Raw genomic sequence first — 20,159 nt, forward strand, 5'->3', positions numbered from 1 at the left:
TCAAAAAACTTGTGGATTTCTAAATAGAAATAGTGGAATTGTGTAAGACTTGGGTTTAGATTCTACTTGTACTTTGCACCTTGTGTAAATAAGAAGTAAATGTTGGTATAAAATCCATGTAAGGGAAAGAAGTTAAGCTCTGTGGTAGAAGGTGAAGGAGAACCAGGAATGATGGTTACAGGATTTCTCCTTCCGTGAGAGTAAGGTAAAAGAACTGCTGGAAGTTTGGAAACTTGAATACAGAGAACATGCAACAAATCTGCTTGAGAACAGGTCTTATTGTTGCTCTTCCTTGCCAAATTCATTATCGCTTTAAATTTAAAGAAATTAACTACATCCATATTGCTGTTTGCCTTTTTCCTTCACTGCCATTAAGTGCCTGCTATTACAATAGTATCAATCAATATTTATTAACTTAACTACCTGCACCCATTAGGCAGAAGATGGCTTTTAAGTGAATGAAGTGTATTGATTCAACATTTGACAAGAAAAGCTATTAGTCTATTCAGTTATTTTTCTTAAAACAATCATTGGTGATCTGGCATATTTCATATAACAAATGATCACTTAAGCCAGAATCTGAAAAGAAACCTGCTGAGGTGAAATCCTGTTGTAACCACATATAGTGGACTGGAGATTTTTCATCAGAGTGCAAAAACAAAAGGCTGATGGCCTTTGACTGCACTGTTGTATTCGAGGCTAGTGAATTCTTCACAGTATGATATTTGGCATCAGTTAGTTTTGCTAGTATTTCAACCTAACGTATCTATTTTTTCTGTTGCTGAGAAATACCTAAGACAAATAGAAGTTGAACATGAGAATGATTCACAGCTGTGAATTGAGTAAGACATTTCTTAAAGTATTTGCTGAAAAAAGAAGTCCATTTATTCAGCTGTAAGACATTTCAGTACCTGCCCTTTCTAAAACTGACCCCTTTCAAAATGATAAAGAAATAAATTTGCTGAAAATACAGTTCAGGGAACAAGTGAAATTTGTGAATTCAACTAAATTGGAAAGTCTCCATCCAAAAAGAAGGAGGAAGTTCCCTTAGAAAACATTGCTTTCAGATCTGCTAAAAATGTTTGATGACAGTATTTTAAAACTCAAGATTAGTTATTCCTTTGAAACATCTTTTTAAAGTATATGAAGAAAAGAGCTGGAAAAAATAAATACCCATTTAGCATTTTATATTGTGTTGGAAGCATTTTTAAGTGGCGGTGTTTGGTTTTTTTTTGTGGGTTGTTTTGGTATTTTTTTGGCTCAAGGCAAAGAATTTTTTCTTATTTGTTTAAAGTTAAAAATTATTAAAAATTAAATCCCATTTGATTGAGCCTGCACTGGACTTTTTTGATCTCTGACTTGAATTGTCTGCTATTGATCCAGCACAAGCCATCACTCAGTGAAAATCTAGTTGTTGGCCAGATTACTGACATATTCTTGAAATAACCCATACATTCTTAGTACTGCCACTGTTAGATGCTCGGTAGTTCTGCTGTCACAGATGCTTTTGTTTTTATATGTATACTCTTAATTATTTTTGTGTGTGTGTCAAATTCCATTGTGGCTCTTGCTTGGTTCCAGTTAGGATAGTCAGATTAGACAATGAGACATAGCAGTACTTAGTATTAAAATCCTGTAGATGCACCTTTCCACTCCTTAAAAAGCAACTGAACAATACAAACAAAAAAACACCAAACTCTAATATCAGTTGGTTGCAGTCATCTTCTAACCCTAAAATCTTATGGAAACGTAATATAGTTCAAGAATGTGTAGAAAATAGCTGTGCTATAGAGCTGATGGGATTTTCAAATTAAGAAATCGCAATAAATGGTATTGTATCAAAATCTAGAGACATGGTTATTTTGGAAATTGCTTCTAGAGCTCTGGAAGTTCCCTTTTGTCAGCTGCTTGTTAGTTCCTTTGTGCTGTACCACTTGTGCCACAGAGATGGGAGAAAGTCATTGTACCAGCTCTCTCCAGTTAATCCATTTCAGGACAAAGTCATAAGTTGTCTTGGAACAACTTCATGGAAAGGTTTGCTGAATTCTCATATGATTCTTTTCGGCAGCAGTCTCGCTTTGCACTGGCTCCAAGCTATGCAGGTGGAAGCTTTAAAGTGGGGCAGTAATGTTTTCAAATGCATCACCTGACATCCAAGAGATCTTTTGTTTAAGCCCTGGAGCTAGCAATGTGCAGGTTGTCTTCTTATGTAGAGTACCCATGAAGTTGCTTTTAGGGTAGGAAGAAAACAATCTATCTCAGAGAAATATGGTTAGGAAGAAAGGGAGGGGGGAAATTAAATTAAAATTCACTTACTGCAGAGCCCGTGCTGTGGCAACCCCATTTAATTTCATCTTGACATCAAGAAGATCATAGCCATTTCAGAGTTCTGGTGGCCCACAGCACAAGGATGAATTTCAGTTCTCAAGAGGTGAAAGCACTTGCCCCTTTGCACAGCATGTTTTGTGACCATTTCATTTGAAAGCCAAGCATCCGCCCTTGTGAATTTCTATCAGTTCACCCACAGAACAGCATGGCTGAGGCTTTCACCCTACTTGGCCATTGTAGCTAACAAAAATACTAGCTGTTTTTCTGAACAAACCTAGTTTTTTAATTTGCTCTGTTACAATGAGGAAATCGGCAAACTGTAGAAAACACTTGAGCAGCCTCTGAATTGAAGTCACCTTACAAATCATTTGGATTAACTGAGAGAGAAATTGTGCTTGATGTGAACCCCAAGCCTGTAATCCACTTTCATCTCAAAGTGGCAAAGGCTTTTGCAATGCCTAGCATACCAGTGAGGACAAACCTCTCCGCCTTGATACATGAATGGGAAGGACCCTACATACAAGTCAGTGACGCACAGGTAACTTTGCTGAAAGCAGTGGTTGTGCAAAGACTGTGTTTGGCAATACTTACTATCAATTTTCTTGAGTGCCTTGTGTTTATGGGCAGATTTTGGAGTCTTGCACAAATTTCCAGCATAGTATCCATGTGGCACGGGAATATATAATATTGCTTTCACTAAAGGGTTAAGGGAGTCATGGAACTAATTTCTACCTTTGCCCAAGTTCATCCACTTGCTAGGGTTTGTTGGACATAAATGAAAGTAGGATTTGGTTCATGTAGTGTATATTGATTAAACTGGCATGAAGACTGTAATTGCTTTTGGAGCATGATTTGCATACACATAGGGTACCCACACCATTGTCACTCCTTTTTCTTAGAATGTCACACCTTATGTATTGTAAAATTGTATGTTTCTTTTTGTGAACTTGTGGTTGGAAGAATGTGCTCACTCCTATTGATGTCACCTGTATTTAGAAGCTCGTGTTCACCTGTATTCTAATTCACTTGCACTGTTTTGGAAATGTCAGGTTTACAAGAATACAACTTTTTGGAATAAAAAGTGGCTGCAAAAATTATCCTCATAATATAATTTTGTCACTTATTGTCCTTGTTCATCAATCAGGTGAGACATTTTCTGCTGTATGATTGAATTAAATGGTATGTGCATGCGTTTATCAGTGTGTGATAATGGGCATCTCGTGATTCTATGACTTGTATAAAGTCAAGCTATTTGGAGACTACCAGTATAACTTGCCTGACTACAATATTGTGAAACCATGGAAATAAAATAATAGCAGTGGGAATTACTTGTATTTCAACACTATCGCTCTATCAATATCAGATAAAACCCTATGTGGTGGTGATACTGCCCTTTGATAGGAGTGTCAACCTGTGTAACTTAAGTTCTGTTTTCATCTGTAGGACTTAGGACAAAAGTCAAATTATTCACCTTAACGTATTTTTTTTCTGCAAGGATTTATATTCCATGAGTAGCTAAATAACATGTTTGAAAGATTTTCTCTGTACATCCCCATGTCGTACTTTGTCAAAGGGAGTAGAAGCTGGATAGAAGCAGCAAACAAAAACCTGCATTGATTTCTATGGCTGTGGAGTACCTCTTTGTATTTCTAATACTTGTTAGAGGTCCCGTTAAGGTTTTCCCACCAGTTTGAGGATGGGCGAATCTTCTGTGGCAAAATAGGAACTAACCTGAACCTTTGTTTTTCTCTATGAGAGTGGTGGGGCACTGGCAAAGGATGCTGAGAGAAGCTGTGGCTGCCCCATCCCTGGCAGTGTTCAAGGCCAGGTTGGATGGGGCTTGGAGCAACCTGCTCTAGTGGAAGGTGTCCCTGCCCATGGCAGGGAGTTGGAACTGGATGAGCTTTAAGGTCCCTTCCTACACAAACCAGGCTGTGATTCTATGATTCATTCTAAAACAAAACAAACAAAGAAAAAAGAACCCGAAAATTTCAGACTCTCCCTCTTCTCATCATGGTCTCTTCTCTGATTTTTGTGGTGACCCTTCATGTAAATGTTTCAGTGTTCATCAGCCATAAAGGAAGTCTGTTTCTTCTGTGTTAGGCTGTCAGCTAAATATCTAAGAACAGGCTGGTCAGAGGTAGGACCAAACTCAGAGCGTGTTTGTACTGGTGCAAGAGCACAGCTTTATGTGCTACAAAGCCAAAGGCATTAGGAGGGCTCCAAGTAGATGTGGGTCCTGGCATGTAGGGTAGCACCCTTCAAAGTAAAAATAAATGTTCTCAGTCAGGAAATCTTTCTTCAGGGAAAAGCAGACATTGGTGGGCAGAAGCAGGAGGAGGATGCCAAAAGGAATGCAATACACAGTTTGCTTTTGGAGATTAGTGGAAGCTTTACTGCAGCAGCAGCTAAAATAATAACCAGGAACTTGTAGATGTACTAATCCTTTATGTTACATAGGAGCTTTGGAAGCAGGCAGTGGCTGTCTCCTGCTGGGGAAGGAGGATTGATGGGCTGACACTGCCCTCTGTGGAGATGCTCGTCTTTTCCTTTTTGATGAGCAGAGACCAGCAGTGTCTACATTGCAGGATTTTGTGTGTTTCATTCCCCTTAAGTGGTTTTTAAGAACCTTATAGGACTCCTGTGACAAAGCAGCTTTGATTTAGAAAACAAATCCAACCTTTTACAGATTCGTTTCTTCCAGTTTCACCAAGAAGGGAAGAACTACACCAAAACTAGATCAAAATTCAAGGAAGATGTTCTTTTACCATGGAAAACCCAGCTCATGCTGGTCAGCCTGGCTCCTGCATAGGACTGGAGTTGCTCTGACATTTTGGCTTCCTATGCTGGCCATTGGCCTGATCTCAGGGTTGGATGTAATGGGAGCTCTTCTGCTAGATCTTTTCCATATAGTAATGAAACACCCCATGCGAAAGAGGTAAGTGACTTTTCCCCATGCCTTTTGGGTCTGATGGGGTGGATACTGACCTGAGCAGTCCTAGGCAAGATGTCTTAAGTTGAATAAAATTTTGGGTGCCCATAACACACTAGATAATTGAGTCGCAGAATGACTAAGGAGGGTGCTGTGACAGTCATTAGAGATGCAAAGTGGATCTTTGGTCCTCTGGCCTCAGCTGGCTTGCTACCAGAATTAAAATACAAGAAAATCATCTATTTTGTGAAGATTCAAATGCGCAAATGGATTTAAAATCATATGACTGCTCCTTCCTGCACATCCAAGAGTTCAATGTTTTAAATGACTGCAAATGGAGATTTTATTTGCAAGTGGTTTTGACAGAAGTAAAGCATGATAGTGGGGAAATGAATCATCTTAACAAAAGAGCAGTGGAAATTATTTTTTCATGTCTTAGCTGTGCTATAATTTCCTGTGAGTGTCGGAAAGGATTAATTCATGGATTTCCAGTTCATTTCTTCATTGCTTTTGGTGTAGTCAGTGTTGTTTTAATGCCTGGACTTCTAGATGCACAATGTTTTTGTTAGTTAACCAGCAGTTCAACAGCTGTAAAGAATCCAAAATCAATGAAGTAGTAGCCCTGAGCAGAGATGTCCATGCTGCAGACATGTATTCAGGTATGATGTATTGACTTTCATGAAATTATTCTAGATTTATACTGACACAAGTGAGAAGGGACTCAGACAGGCTCCGTTGAAGCTGAAGGACACACATCATGAGACAAACTTTGCTCTAATCTGCATAAGTGGTAATGTACAGCAATTTCTGTCATTTAAACAGTATTCCTCCAGGTTTGCTATCTGAGAGCTGTGTAATTCAATCCTAATGATGTTGCTCCATGTTACGTTCAGGAAGAGAAAAGGAAAAAGTAAAAAAGCGATCACTTTATCCAGCAAAGAGACCACTTCATAGACAAGATATATCCTGTTCTGCATCAGTTGCTCAGTGGAAATGGGACACTTGAGAACTGGGCACAATCTGCCCCCTTACCGTTATCAGGCTGCTGGCTGAAGTTCCTATTTATGTATTTTGCTGTGTAGATTTCAGAAGAATGGCACAGAATAGGTAGCTGGGAATAAAGGAATTACCTAGTAAAGGGTCAGAATACCTGCTCAGTATTAAATTCATCAAGTCTATGTATAAGATTGGAATAGAAGGAGATAGAAATTATTTTCTCCGATTTAATTTTCAGGGTGGAGGATGCGAGACTGCATGATCAATGTAAGAAAACACAAGTTTTTTGTGAGATTGCCAAACACCAACATCAAGGTAGTGTGTTGCCCTATTTCTTAGCTCAAGATTGCTCATGACATGGCTTCACCAAAGGAGAGACCCATGCTTCACCTTGACCAGGTTGTACACGTCATACCAGAAGAACCTTGTCTCATACTCCACTGCCTGTTTAGCTGTTTGTCCCATTCTCACTGCCATCCTACAGACACTACCAAGTATTTCACCTGGCCTCTTCTTAAGTTTCTCCTCTGCTTCATAAGTGTTATTACCCTTTTCTCTTTCTCCAAATAGAGGGCTAATTAAAACTGAAGTGATTTTTCCCAGCTTGCACTTAGTTAGAAATAAGTCACTTTTGTTCTTGACCCAAACAAAGATTTCTCCTGAAAATCTAGCAGTTTTCCCAACTACATCAGTAGTTCTGAGGCCAGTGGCAGGTTGTGTTGGCCACTGTGGTCCTTTCCTCAGCTTCCTTTTGATCTAACTTACTAGTGAGTTTGAAGTGTACCTTGTCAAAACACTAATGAATGTGAAATCTGAGATAGATAGATAGGTAGATAGACAGGTAGATAGACAGATAGACAGATAGACAGATAGATAGATAGATAGATAGATAGATAGATAGATAGATAGATAGATAGATAGATAGAGTATATAACTGAAACTTACTTTGGAAGTGGAAAAATCATATAAAAAGGCCAAGCCTGCCAAAACCTCAGCCCTTCAGAATAATGTAAACATTTTGTTTGGAAATTCTGAAATGCAATTAGGAACATGGGATTGGAAGGTCCTCAAGTCCAGTCTTCTATTTTCATTGGCAACTACTCCACATATTTCCTTTCACAAACTAACTGAACAAAGTCCAGTAGAACCAGTTTAATTTCTTTTCCTTATTACTCTTGCTAAAAGACTACCCTAGCACCTCATTTTGATGGTGCTGTTAATGGTAATTTTCATCCCAATTTGTTCTCTTGCCAATAAGGTCTAATTTTAAATAGTTCCCTTCCTTCCTTCTTGTCCTGAGTTGATCTTTCTTGAACATAGGTGACCAGAAGAAGACACTATTTTCCAGGTGAGGTACCAAATTTCTTGTCCAATGCCTAGTACATCACCTGTACCTCAAGATCGACTCTCCTGGCTCCATGAAGTTTGCCAGCTCTCTATGAAATGTCTTGAATGATAAGGGACATTGAAAACACCAGCTGAAATAACCTTTCTCAAGAGGTTTTCATCTACGATTTTGTGGAGTCTGGAACCGAAATACTGTACTTGCCCCATGGAGAAGGTTGTTATGAGATGAAGGGAACCATCTCATGGCTGTGTCTGGAGCTGTAGATCGTTGCAGTAGGATACCTTCCTGCTGGGTGAGCAGGAAGGGAATAATAAAGGTTCTCCATGAGAGGCTTAGGCTGTATTTTGACAGAAATTAACTGAAACATATATAGAAATGCATAAAGTTTGATTTCAGTGAGTATATTCTCCACAAAATTCCCAACTAGTGCTGACCACGTGCAAGGTCACCAAAACACCCACTGGTCTTATTAATGATCAGAGTTCTTCCTAAGATATCGTACACTTGAAACACCATTAATTATTGTCTAACTACTTTCAGCAATGAGGTGTGAGAGGGAAAAAAATTGCTCTGAGATGGTAAAGTTGTCAGTTACAGCTGGCAATTAAGGGGCCAGAAACATGTTTTATTTAAGAAGATAAATATGTCCCCAAATGTGGAGCATCTGAAAGTTCATAACCATAAAGGTATTTGGTAGTTGATGTGCCACAGTCACCTCCAGTAGACACTAATTTAAGATGGCCCCTTTTGTGTGTGTTCAGTAGGCTTTTTATTGGCATATGAGCACATTGTCCATTGAATGATTTGCTCCTCTTTGTCTGGGTACCAGGCTAATTTAACTTAGTATGCACTGGAAATGTTGTTTTACTTTATGTGGTTAGTTTTCTGACTACAATAGCCATCATACTTCTGAGTGCTGGCACACCCTATAGAGAGCAGTCTTACAACAGGATGATAAGTTCCTAGCAGTAGTTTTAAAAATAATGGGTTATTTTGGCAACAGGTAACAGAAGGTGACATATACTATGAAGAGGACACTGTTAGTTATTCTGTTTGGAATAAACTTTTGCTCAATAAAATGGAAAAAATGGTCAAAGTGTAAATGGGCCCGAAAGCCCACGTATTTTCTAAGGAAAGAATGGTGTGTCTAAGTGTCATGAAAGAATCTGGAGTTATTTAGTTCTGTTTTAATTTCTTTCACTAGTCAACTCCTGATGTTGTTATTTCTTGGGATAGTAGCACAGATTTAGGCTAAGTCTTTTGGAAATAGCTTAAGTACTATTTATTAGCTCACCTGAACTAGATGATTGTTGTAGGTTCCTTCCAACTGAACTATTTTATTCTCTTCTTGTTCAATGACTTTTCAAGAAACTAAGACTTATATGACTATGATTTACATGCAGCTTTGCATTTATGGATTTATTTATAGCTATATTACTTATTATAGAAGCTTTTTAGAGTTATTTCTGTAATGCCTGGTGTGGAGAATTCTAGGTGTATTAAACTCTGGTAAGTACAGAAACCTACTGTTCTCCTGGTAGGATGTGCCTTTATATTGGCAGAAGATGTCTGCTCTCAGTGGTTAGGGGGTGCATATGTAAACTGGGACAGCTCTAGGGTATGGAGAATGCACAGGAAAATACTCAAGACTTTATCTCATTGATTTTGTTTGCAATGTGAAACCAACTGACATGTAAAAGAAAAATTCACCAATGGGTATGAAAAGAAAATAGATCACCTCTGGCTCAGGAAATCCCAGTGATTCTGCACTGGAGGCAAGATGAGTGTACTGGGGAAATGTCAATCCTCACTTGACCTGCTCTTTTTGTCTGCATGTCTTCAGCGTTGGAGACAGGATGCTGGGGGAGATGGACCTTAGGTCTGGTGCAGAACAAGCATTTACACATCATCATGGCTTTCAGCTGGCCTCTGTCAATAAGGGAAATTCTTCAGACAGGCTATGGCACCAGAGAACTCCTCTGGCTTTTTAAGGGAATTCTTTTTGTTTTGTTTCAGCGTTTGCAATAATAATAATTTAGAAAATCCTATTTCCATATAAGTAGAAAAAACATACCCATTTCCATGTAAGCCAGCTATCATCTGTCTTAGAGATAATAATAGGTCATAGTAACAGAATAAGGAAGACTAAGGAGACCAGTTTAGGGGGGTTGTTTTTAATCTTGTCCTTTTTATCTTTCCTTTTGCAGTTGAAGAGTGAATTATTTCAGTAGCTCTTTAATCTCAAAAAAAAAGCCTGCTTCTAAGAAAATTAATGTTTCAGACTAAGTCTACCAGAGGGTCCCAAATATCCCAAGTATCCAATAGAAAACACTGCAAACATCCAATTTCCCAATATGATTGTGAGTCATGTCAAACCTCACCAAAGTGATACCTAAATATTCTGTTGGTTTCCATCACTTAAAGTTTCAATTCCTTCTAGAATAGCTCTTCATAATCTGTTTTACCGTCTAGCATTCTCTCATCATATAGTCGATAGCAAATACCTTCCCCCTGCTGCCCCGAACATATGTTACCACAGCAAAACATTTCAGTTTGTTCCCAGAGGAAAACTGCCCTTCAAATGCCAATCAACAATATTAACTACAACAACAAAACAAATTCTACTGTGCTTAGCTCATCCTAAAAGCCAAAGTGCTGCTGAAGGCAAGTTGGGAGCATGCCTGAAAGTTAATGGCGTCCACCTAAACAGCACTGAAGAACTGTAATGTGAAATTGCAGTTTAAGTCTCAAATAGCAGGTAATGACTGCTTCTTCCATGTCTTTGTGTTGAAGCAATCGCATAATATGAAGTGCTAATAAATGTTTATGCTTTGTTTCCCCACTCTATTTTTTCAGTGGAGCTCTTTTGGAGGTGCAGAATGAAGTCTCTGAAGAACCAAGTCCTCTCCCTGGGGATCAGGCAGGCCCTCAAATCACCACCAGTATTGTGATGAGTGTTGCCATCACACACACTTGGATACTGAAATAACAAGAGATGCTGTTGGAATGTGAAGCTGGACCCTAATGTTTTGTCTGTGAGCAAACTTTCAATGAGACTGTCTATGGTAATGTGGGCATGTCTGTGCTGTTCAGCATAACTAGTCCTGGTCCTTAAGCCCATCACAGCAGATATGTCTAAGAGGAGAAGTTATGACTAAAGCCATAATCAGTTTAGTGCTGGCAATTTTTTAGCAGGGAATAGGCAGGCATCAGAAGCTATTTTCAGGTAGACCACCAACACTTGTCCCATTAAATTAACTAGTGGGTTATTCTAAATATACTTTAAAAGCTGAATAACAGCAGACTTAGCTACCTGACTCCTGAGCTGCTGCTCTTTGTACGCTGGTGTTCCAACCTCTAGACCTTGTATGAAATAAGTGCTCCAAAGCTTCTGTAGTGTAAGAAGATCCTACAAGATTTTCACCATCATCCCACTGATTGATCTCAGTCATGTAAAAATCTGCCAGTTATTGACAACTCCATGGTCAACACAAGGAATTTGAAAGAAGGAAGGAGACAAAATTTTGGGTTTTATAAAAGTAACAATGGCCCTATGATTTAAAAGCAAGTTGTGCTAATACGATGTAGCATTTTCTTCTGAACCCACTTTAATTGATAGCTGCACTTTTTAGAGTAGCATAAATTTTAATATCAGACCAGTTTTCATGGCAATTTATATTTACTAGTCTGACTTAAATTGCCAATAAATCTTTGCCAGATGAGTCCATGCCCTGCTTAAGCAGCAGTATGCTCTAACAGTCTTAAAACTGTAGGCTTGGTTAAGAAAATATGGGTCATACCCTCTAACGCGTATCCTCCCCCCATTTGCTGTGAATTTGAATCACTAGTGTATTCAAAGCCACCTTGGATAATCAGGATAATTTCCTAAAATTGCTCGCATCTTATGGTGTCTACAATATCACAACAGCATCCTGCTGCACCACTTACTGTAATGCCTTGTGTCTTACTGCTTCATCCCGTTCTGCTTTCCTGTGTCCACTCAGTTTACCAGCCTCGTGTCCGAGACTATAGAAACCACAGAAGTGATGGGGCAGGGATCTGCTATTTGGCTTGTCCTCAGACACTATATTACGGATACAGGAAACCTCAGACTACTTGAAAACTGGATAGACCTTGAATCCTAGACAGAAAGAAAATAAATTATAAAAGTTAAATATTTGGCTCTTAGAAACCATCTTGTTTTGTTTAGGTGCTTTCATTTCTTTATGGCAAGCACTTCCAGCACAGCCGCAGTGGAGGTAATTGGAAGAGCCAAGTGAATGTAAATCTGAGGAGGATTAAGCCCACTGTCTATAAAGCTCATGTAGCTCTCAAGCAATCCAGCAGTGATCAATTCATTATCATTACAAGCAACCTGCCAAAGAAAACCTACAGGCTATTGAAGGCAAGATGACTGTAAAATTAGAGATCAGACCAACTCTAATGTTCACTAATGGACATGAACATTAGCCTTGCAGATTTAGCCAAGGCTCTGAAAGAGACCCTGGTGACATTTTGGGATAAAGTACATTAGGGATTGAAGATTTCATTATTTTATTTTTTAATTTAACATATTGATTTTAATTTTTTTTTTAGTTGGGAGTTAAAGTAGCTGGCGAAAGAAAGGAGTTGGAAAGGATATTGGAAGTGGAAAGGAATGAAGATTGCCCACTGGCTTGTCCTTTCCAACCTTAACCATTCTAGGATCTTATGAAATATTCTTTTCCTAGGCTTTTGCAATATTCAGCAGCGGAATTTCTGAGTGAATATTTTTCTCCCCACAAAACTTTACTTGTTTACTTTACAGCCCAGTGCTAGTACTGTCGTGCTCTACAGGCCAAATGAAACAGTGGAGGTAAAACCGACACCATATAAACTCAAAGAAAGCACCAAGTTTTTGTGTACAGAGAGCTGCTTGCTGTCAGTGAGCAGATCTGGAGCAATAAGAAACAATTTCTGCTGCCTTGATTGCTCTATTATTAAGAAGCTGTGATAACCTCTAGGCAGAAATTATGATTTTTACAGTCTTTAGGAGGCAAGTAAGCTGTGCACAACTATTATAAGAACAAGTGACTTGAAAGATACCTTGATGTGTAAGCGGTATTCCAATTTCCTTATTAGATTTAGCATCACATGAAGAGACTTCCTCATCTTCAGTTTTGGTGCAGAAATGACACTGAAACAAAAACTTGTTGCACTCCCTTTTTTGTACCTATGCTCCGTTATTCTGTCTAAACTCCAACTAGCTGTCCACAGCTAGCCCAGGATTAGTTCTGCCTTTACTTAGCTCTTTCACAGAGCACTTTATCATGTTAACACAGAACAAGCTCCATTATATAAAGCAGCATGACTTCAGCACTGGAAGTTACATGCAAAAACCTGGGCAGGACTTCTTCACTGGCAGCCACCGGGATTTGGGGCTGTCAGGCATTTACTGGGACATCTCAGGCATTTATTATTGTCTTTGTGTGAACTTCAAAAAGAGCATTAAGAGAAACCCAGGGATATTGAAAAACTGCCCTTTTGCTGCATTTTCTGAAGCCTTTTAAGCAGAAACTTCTGTTATTCATGGCAGATGCCTGCGCGGTCACATACTACCACAGAATATTTTGCATCTTCCCTGTAGCAGACCTACACCAGGGCTCTCAGCAGCTAAAGAGGGCCCCCGCTGCCTGTAGCTTGCCCAGGGACACTGCCCAAGATGACTTCTGTGGTCATAGCCCAGTGAACGCTGGATTCCAAAGCGCAGGGCTATCCACTGAAATCTGAATTGGCCTCACTGTGTTCACAGTGTGCTTTTCCCGAAAATATGCCTGGTAAATAAGTCGGGAGGTTTGGGACTATGAGACTCAGGCAGGGCCCCAGGAGATGCTAATTCCTATGGAGTGCGTAGCCTTAGGAGACCTGCTTTAATTTGCTGGGGAGTTGAAGGCAACAGAGGCGGGTGGAGGTGGTGAGTGAGGTGTGTGTAAGGGATGGAGGAAGAAAGAAATCAGGGAAAAGCTCAGTGTTATTTAGGTTGTTGGCTATGCTGGCCCCAGTGCAGTTTATTCTAAAAGATGTGCTAGGTGTGAAGATCTCTGATAGTTACACAGCCCACATCCTAGAGGGGATGCAACCAAGACAGGCTTCTTAATGCTAAATGAATACTGCCCCAGCGCTGATTGGAGTGGAACATAACCAAGACACTCCCCAGCTGTATTTTGTGTTTTCATATCAAAAAGTTCCCTCCTCCTTTCTATCCTCCTATTTTCTCTGTATTTGTTAATATGCTTCTCTTTTTCTCAAGTATTATCATAATTGCTCTACAACAAAATCCTGAATAAAAGTAAGAGGAGCACTCACCCCTTTCCTCAAGATGTTTTGCTAGAAGTCATAAACGGAGGTTACAAAGTGCTGGCGACAGCATCTTGGCTGATCCCATGTCTATCACAACCTGCTCAGCTTTATCTAGTTACCAGTAAATTGATGGATGTTCATTGCTTCAGGAGAAGGCAGGGAAGGGGAAGAAAATCTTACATTTGTGTAGCAAGAAACCAGAAGATGCTTGTGTTGAAAAGCAATCAAAAGCTGGGAAAGAGCAGTGAAAAGGCAATGCACTATCCTCACATAGCTGCTGAATGAAAATTCAGTACTATGATACAAAAACTGCTTCTAGGACTCAAATGTCCCCTGTGCTTGCCCATTAGAGAGCTGCCCTTCTGCATCTTTTAGGGTGAAATCCTGTCCCTTTGAGATCACATTTTATTGTTGATTTTGGTGGGAACGGGGACTTAACCTAAATATTTTATGGTACCATCACACAGCATAACATCTTATAATTCTTGTTGGGGGGGGGGGGGATGAAGGAAGATCTGATATTCATTTGTGGTGCCATGTGGCAAAGGATATGTCCATATGGCCATGTTCACAGCAATCAAACAGATAATGCCACTGAATTCAGTAGGCACCATCGCGGCACAGCCCTGCGGAGGCTGGAAGAGAAAAAAAAGTAAAAATCATTGATTCAAATGAGGCCAGGATTTCACCTCATGTTTTTAGTGTAGCAAATGTTATTGCAAGCCCACACAGAGCCAGCGTGAAGTGCAAATTACCGCAGGAATTTGTCGTATTCATTACCAACCTAGCATCATTAGATTATGTGAGTGTAGGCAATTAGAAGAGAGGTTTCAGTTTCTTTCTTTGAAAATGTGAATTTTATTAACAAAACGACAAGCTTTCTTTCAATGAAAGCAAGTCATATGCTGCAGGAACAGCCATAAATCTAAGGACAGAGCTGAGAGCCAATGTTTAGCGAAGGCAGCGTCGGTCCACAGATTAGAAAACAGGCAACAACTCAATTCCTCCTGTACATGGGAATCCAATAGAAGAAAAGTAACCATGACTGAGGAGACTGTTTTTGCAAAGGCAGATTCAAAGCTACTGAAGAGTAAAGACACTCAGGAGACATCAGTGGACCTTGCTGTAAGATGCTGTACCTAGATTTGGTTATTTTCCACTGATTTCTTTTGATTTTTTTTTTTTGTTATTTGATGACAAATAACAAAATTTGATGGGGGGGGGGGGTGTGTATTTTATAACCCCTGTATGTGAAACAGAGCCTCACTACTTATTTTGAGCAATAATATTTCTCCCAGCAAACAAGCAGAACTGATGAAGACACCTCCTTTTTCTCCCACAGGAGTTAGTCCCACCCTGGCATGCTGCTATTAGCTCAAGTCTGGTTCCATCTGATTTCCTTTTTTGAGTGTTGGTGGGAGCAGAGAAAAAGCGTAGTAGCAGTTTTATCCATGGATGTATAAACATTATGTATGTTTGAGAAAGCTACATGCAGGCAAAAAAAGAAACAAACCTCAAAACAACCCAGTTTGCAATCTGGTGTAACCTTCTTGCACTACGGGGTAGCTGCGTTTGCTGTGATTTTGTCACCGCGCACGGTGCACGGGAGCTGTCAATGCGGGTAATCCTATTCTAGAGCGACCTCTCGTGTTATGTCGGTTAACTTCTGTTCGTATGAAGTTTATTTTACCCAGTTTCCATTAAGGTTATGAAAATATCATCAAATCGCTTCTGCTGCTGGTTTTGCTCTGTGCGGTTACACTTCCCTTCCCATGCTTGTTGTTTAGTCAATGTGCTGCATTGCACTGAAATCATCCCAACAGCACTAGCGAGAGGATTTCCCCCCTCTTTTAAATTAATTTTCATGTATATTCACTTCTGTTCGGAGTCTTCACCTTTCAGTGAAATGACCAGATGTCTCAGCAAGCCTGGAGCAATGCTGGCATCAGGAGACTTCGCCCCCATCCTGAGTACTGCAGACTGAGATGCCAATATGTTCTGGTTTGTAATGGATGATTGATTTGCAAGGCTGTTTTGCTCTGATTCTCCCTTGCTTAAAGAAGCACTGGGCCTTTTTTTTTAAGAGGCATATATATACACCAAGCAGTATTCCCCCTGTCTGTGCTCTTGTATCCAGTAAATCCAACCCTATTACTCTTTTAACTTGCTGTCTTTTTGTTTGTGAGTTGTTGTGGGTTTTTTTCCTCCAGAGGGGGTTATGTTATTTGAATCTTTAATAGCAGTAAAATTACATTGGGGAAATAACTAGATCAGTCACCTAAATACCTTTGAATGTGCAAGGCTCGTCCTTGATGGAAGGAAGAAGAAGCCCCTCCTCAGCAGCCGTGTGGACAGAGCACCACTTTCTGCCTTTCCTTGGGCCCACTGTGCATCGCCTCCCCTCACTCTATGCATCAGATCCAAACATCCAACATTCACACTTCATAAGGCCATGTAAGTTGTGTCTTTGGGCACCATGACAAACCCTGTGGTGAGACCCCTTGGGTTCTGCAAGGGTATGAAGATGTGCAGCCCGCTACAACTGTGCTGGCTTCAGAAAGTACCCACCTCTGGTGGAAAGACCAGAAAATTGTTTCTCTGTGTGTAGCCCCTCTTCCTACAGATGTTCTCCTTTGAAATACCAGTACAGGTCAGATGGCTGCTAGGGAGAAGCCTGTGAATAGCCAGAAAGTCAGAGTTTGGACATCAGTGGCAGCTGGCATAAGACTGGAAGAAAGATTTAGAAGTTACAACTACAGTTTATAGTCCCCTATAGTCTTTTCCCTGAGAACTGGAGTACAGCTTTGTTGAGCAATTGTAAAATCACTAATTTAATCTATTCCAGTTCTCTGGAGATTTTTAATGCACGTTACAAATTAATTACACAAGTTTTACAAATAACAGGGACTGAGCTTTTAATTCCTCCTGCAGTGGGGAGTGTGCTAAAGCATAACCTGTCAGCGTAAGTCGTGCTCTGCCTCATAGACTGTTTAAGCTGGTCTGGCAAGAGAAAAGGAGTCTCCAAGTAAATGGTAATTGGATTCTCGATGGTTTTAATCAGGAATGGGCTCTCACAGGATGACACTCACAAACGATCTGCTTCTAGGTGCCACGGGCTGCTGCTGTATATTTAAGAGCCTTACTTTCCTGTCAGAATTGTGGCTGGAGTTCCTTTGGGTGCTAATAAATGTGCGGAAGGCAGTCACCCGTCACCATCCTTCACTCACTAAGGTGAGTGTGAGTATTACAGCAGCACTCAGCAGAAAGAAAGCCTGACTTTAAGTAGTTACTGTAATTTTTCTCACTCTGAGATCATGCTCTCAGTCCCTTGCATTAACCTGTTTTCTGACGAGCAACCTCTGTGTGTCAGGTTCACAGTCGGAAAGACCTATTCACAAATTCAAATACCGGTGTGCACCGCCGAGCTCCTCATGGAAGATTTTAGCTGGTCCTCAAAATAAATCCTCGGGAGGCTCCTTTTGTGCAGAGGAAAAACACTTTCCACCCAGCTCCGGGGGGATCCTGCAGATGTACAGTTTACCCCTAGAGGTCACTGCGACCCAGGGATTTCATCGAGCCCTCCCTGTCACCCGCCGGGTTGGTGCCTGCGTGGTGCAGAACAACGTGGGTCCCGCTGGCCTGGGCTTGCCTGTCCCCCCTCCCAATCCCCTTTATTTTCCCTCTTGCCATTTCTTTATCTCTTTCTGAGGTTTAACGCTTATCGCTCGGAACCACCAGGTACTCAGCTTAATTTTTTTTTTTTTTTTTCCGATGAAATTAAGTCTTTTCCCCCGTTTATTTGGTGTGGTTTTTTTTTTTTTTCCTTTTTTTGTTTCCTCCTTTTTTTACTTTTGGCTTCTTCCTTTGCACTCAGAAAAATGTCAGCTAAATTCGACCAATGTGTTGCTAATTATTTTAAATTCAAGACAAAATTCACCTTCAGCAAGTGAAGAAAATGACTTCTGGATTCTTCCGTGTAAATTCTTTGTAGGAGTGGATTTTACTGAGCTGCACAATTTAGGCTGCATCTGATTTAGCTTTCTGGCACGGTTTACCAGTATCTCCTGTTTCTTAAGCATATGATTTGAGATTTTGGGGGGGTACCTCTCCAGTTTCAATGCAGATTACTGGTAGCTCTGAGGCTCAGTATTACACAGACTGGTTCAAAAGCTTCATGCTACTTTTGCAAGGATTTTGTACAAAGACTTCTTCACACTTCAGTTTTACTTTGCCTTTTAGAACAAGTCAAGATTAGCTGGAGCTGCACTGTTGGTAGCATTCTAATGAACTACAGGCTAGCTTTCTGATTTGGTTGGGGGACAGATACCAAAGTTTCCCACTTAGATCAATCTTTTTCCAGGTCTGCTAAAAACTTTGAAACACCTTTGGAATGTGAGCTTCTTTGTCTTAACTCTAGAAACACAGATCTGTATATATACAATGTGAAGAAGTCTAGAAAAAAACATCTTTTCTGACTTTTCACAATATTGTGATCATATTCTGCCCACAGAAATTTGCCTAAGTTCTACAGTAAAGCAAGTATCCGTAGCCAGAATAAGTGAAAGAACAGTTGGCCGAAACTTCCTCCATAGAAAACTTTAAACATGGAAAAATACTCTTGGCTAGAAATAAGTATATCGGTGAGCTGCGTAGGTTGTGCTCCCTTCTATACGACATGCATCGTAATTGAACAGAGCAGAATCCCACCTTTACATCATACTGCAATATATGCAAATTTCTATGAATAATGGATTTAATCCTATTAGAAAAGAGATTAAAAGTAGTTAAACATGTCAGCCTTAATTCTGCTCTATGACTTGTTAGCAGAGACAGAAGTATATGCTTATCCAGTTGATGAACTGTTGTGGCATCAACAGCCACAGCCCTCTCTTGGGAACCTGCCATATTTGCAAAACCTGGCTGTTACATATTCCTTATTGGAAATGACTTTTGAAATAGCATCAGCTATCTAATACTATACATTCTGGTGATAATCCTGTGCTCATTTGTTTTGGACTGGCCTAGCGCTTGGAGGAGAAATCACAAATCCAGAAAGGATGGGGTGTATTTTTTGTGCCTGGCTTCACTATCAACTCCTGGTAAGCCCTGTAGCAAGCCGTTTAAACTCTGTACATTTGGATTTCCTAATTTGCACAGCATAGCTTCACCAGTAAGCATTGTGTGGGAAGCACCAATTATTAACACAAGTTGGGTAATCCTGTTTGGATAGTATAGGAATTATAGCGAATACAGGCATTCGGTTACTGAAATATCCACTAACTGACCAAGTAGCTGTGATAAAATATCACAGGGTGTAAAGAAGACATATTGTGAAGTATTACACAGTTCCATGGAAAACCTGAAGAAATGCCACTGCCATAGCTCACTAAATAGATATAAATACAGAAACTGACCTTTTCTAAGTGTCTGAAATGAGTTGTGTATATTGGGGGTGGCTAGGGTGTATGCATAACACTTAAGGGGGTGGAAGAACTTAGTTTGGGGGAGGAAAAGGTGGCAATGTTAACTCCGATTACCTTCTGTTTCTTGCAAAAAGGGGAATGATGGGAAAGAATGTGAATTTTAGAGGTCGTTTGAGTCAAATAGCATAGGGCCTCCTCTGGTAAAATAGCTTTATAGGCAGCTATAGCATGGGTATTACAAGGTTCTCATGCTGTAAGGACTGCTTGCACTTCAGTGTCCTTCTGGAGCAGCACTACAAGACCCCTCTGCCACGTGAGGCTGCAGCAGCAGGGCAACTGGAGAAGTTTAGAATATGTGAATTCACATGTAGTATATAGGAACCTACACATGATGTTTGCTAATACATGTAGGTATCCCAAGAATCAAAGTCCTAAGCAGGACTTTCTTTTAGTCCTTATTTTTTGCATTTTCTTTTTGGATTTCAATTTAAAAGAAAAACCAAAGGTCCTGTTTAGCTGTTGCCTCTTAAATGCTTGCCAATTGTGGCCCTAAACAGATCACTATAATCCTGTTGAAATATGATGTTTCTGGAAAGCGTCTGAAAAGCTACTCAGCCTCAACCACTCAGCCTTTCCTTTAGCATGAAAAACCTTACTTCTTGTGAGATGGATTTCCACCACGTGACAGACCCCTGCTCTTCCCCGTAGTGTTGATTTATCATCAGTCTGCATTACTTTACAACTGTTTTTACTTGCAGCTGTTGAGACCACATCATTTTTTAATATCAGTGGC

This window comes from Pezoporus flaviventris, unplaced genomic scaffold (genome assembly GCF_033815535.1).
Source record: "Pezoporus flaviventris isolate CSIRO_AGI_PZ_B2104156 unplaced genomic scaffold, CSIRO_AGI_Pfla_v1 ptg000037l, whole genome shotgun sequence".
Lineage (NCBI taxonomy): Eukaryota > Metazoa > Chordata > Aves > Psittaciformes > Psittacidae > Pezoporus > Pezoporus flaviventris.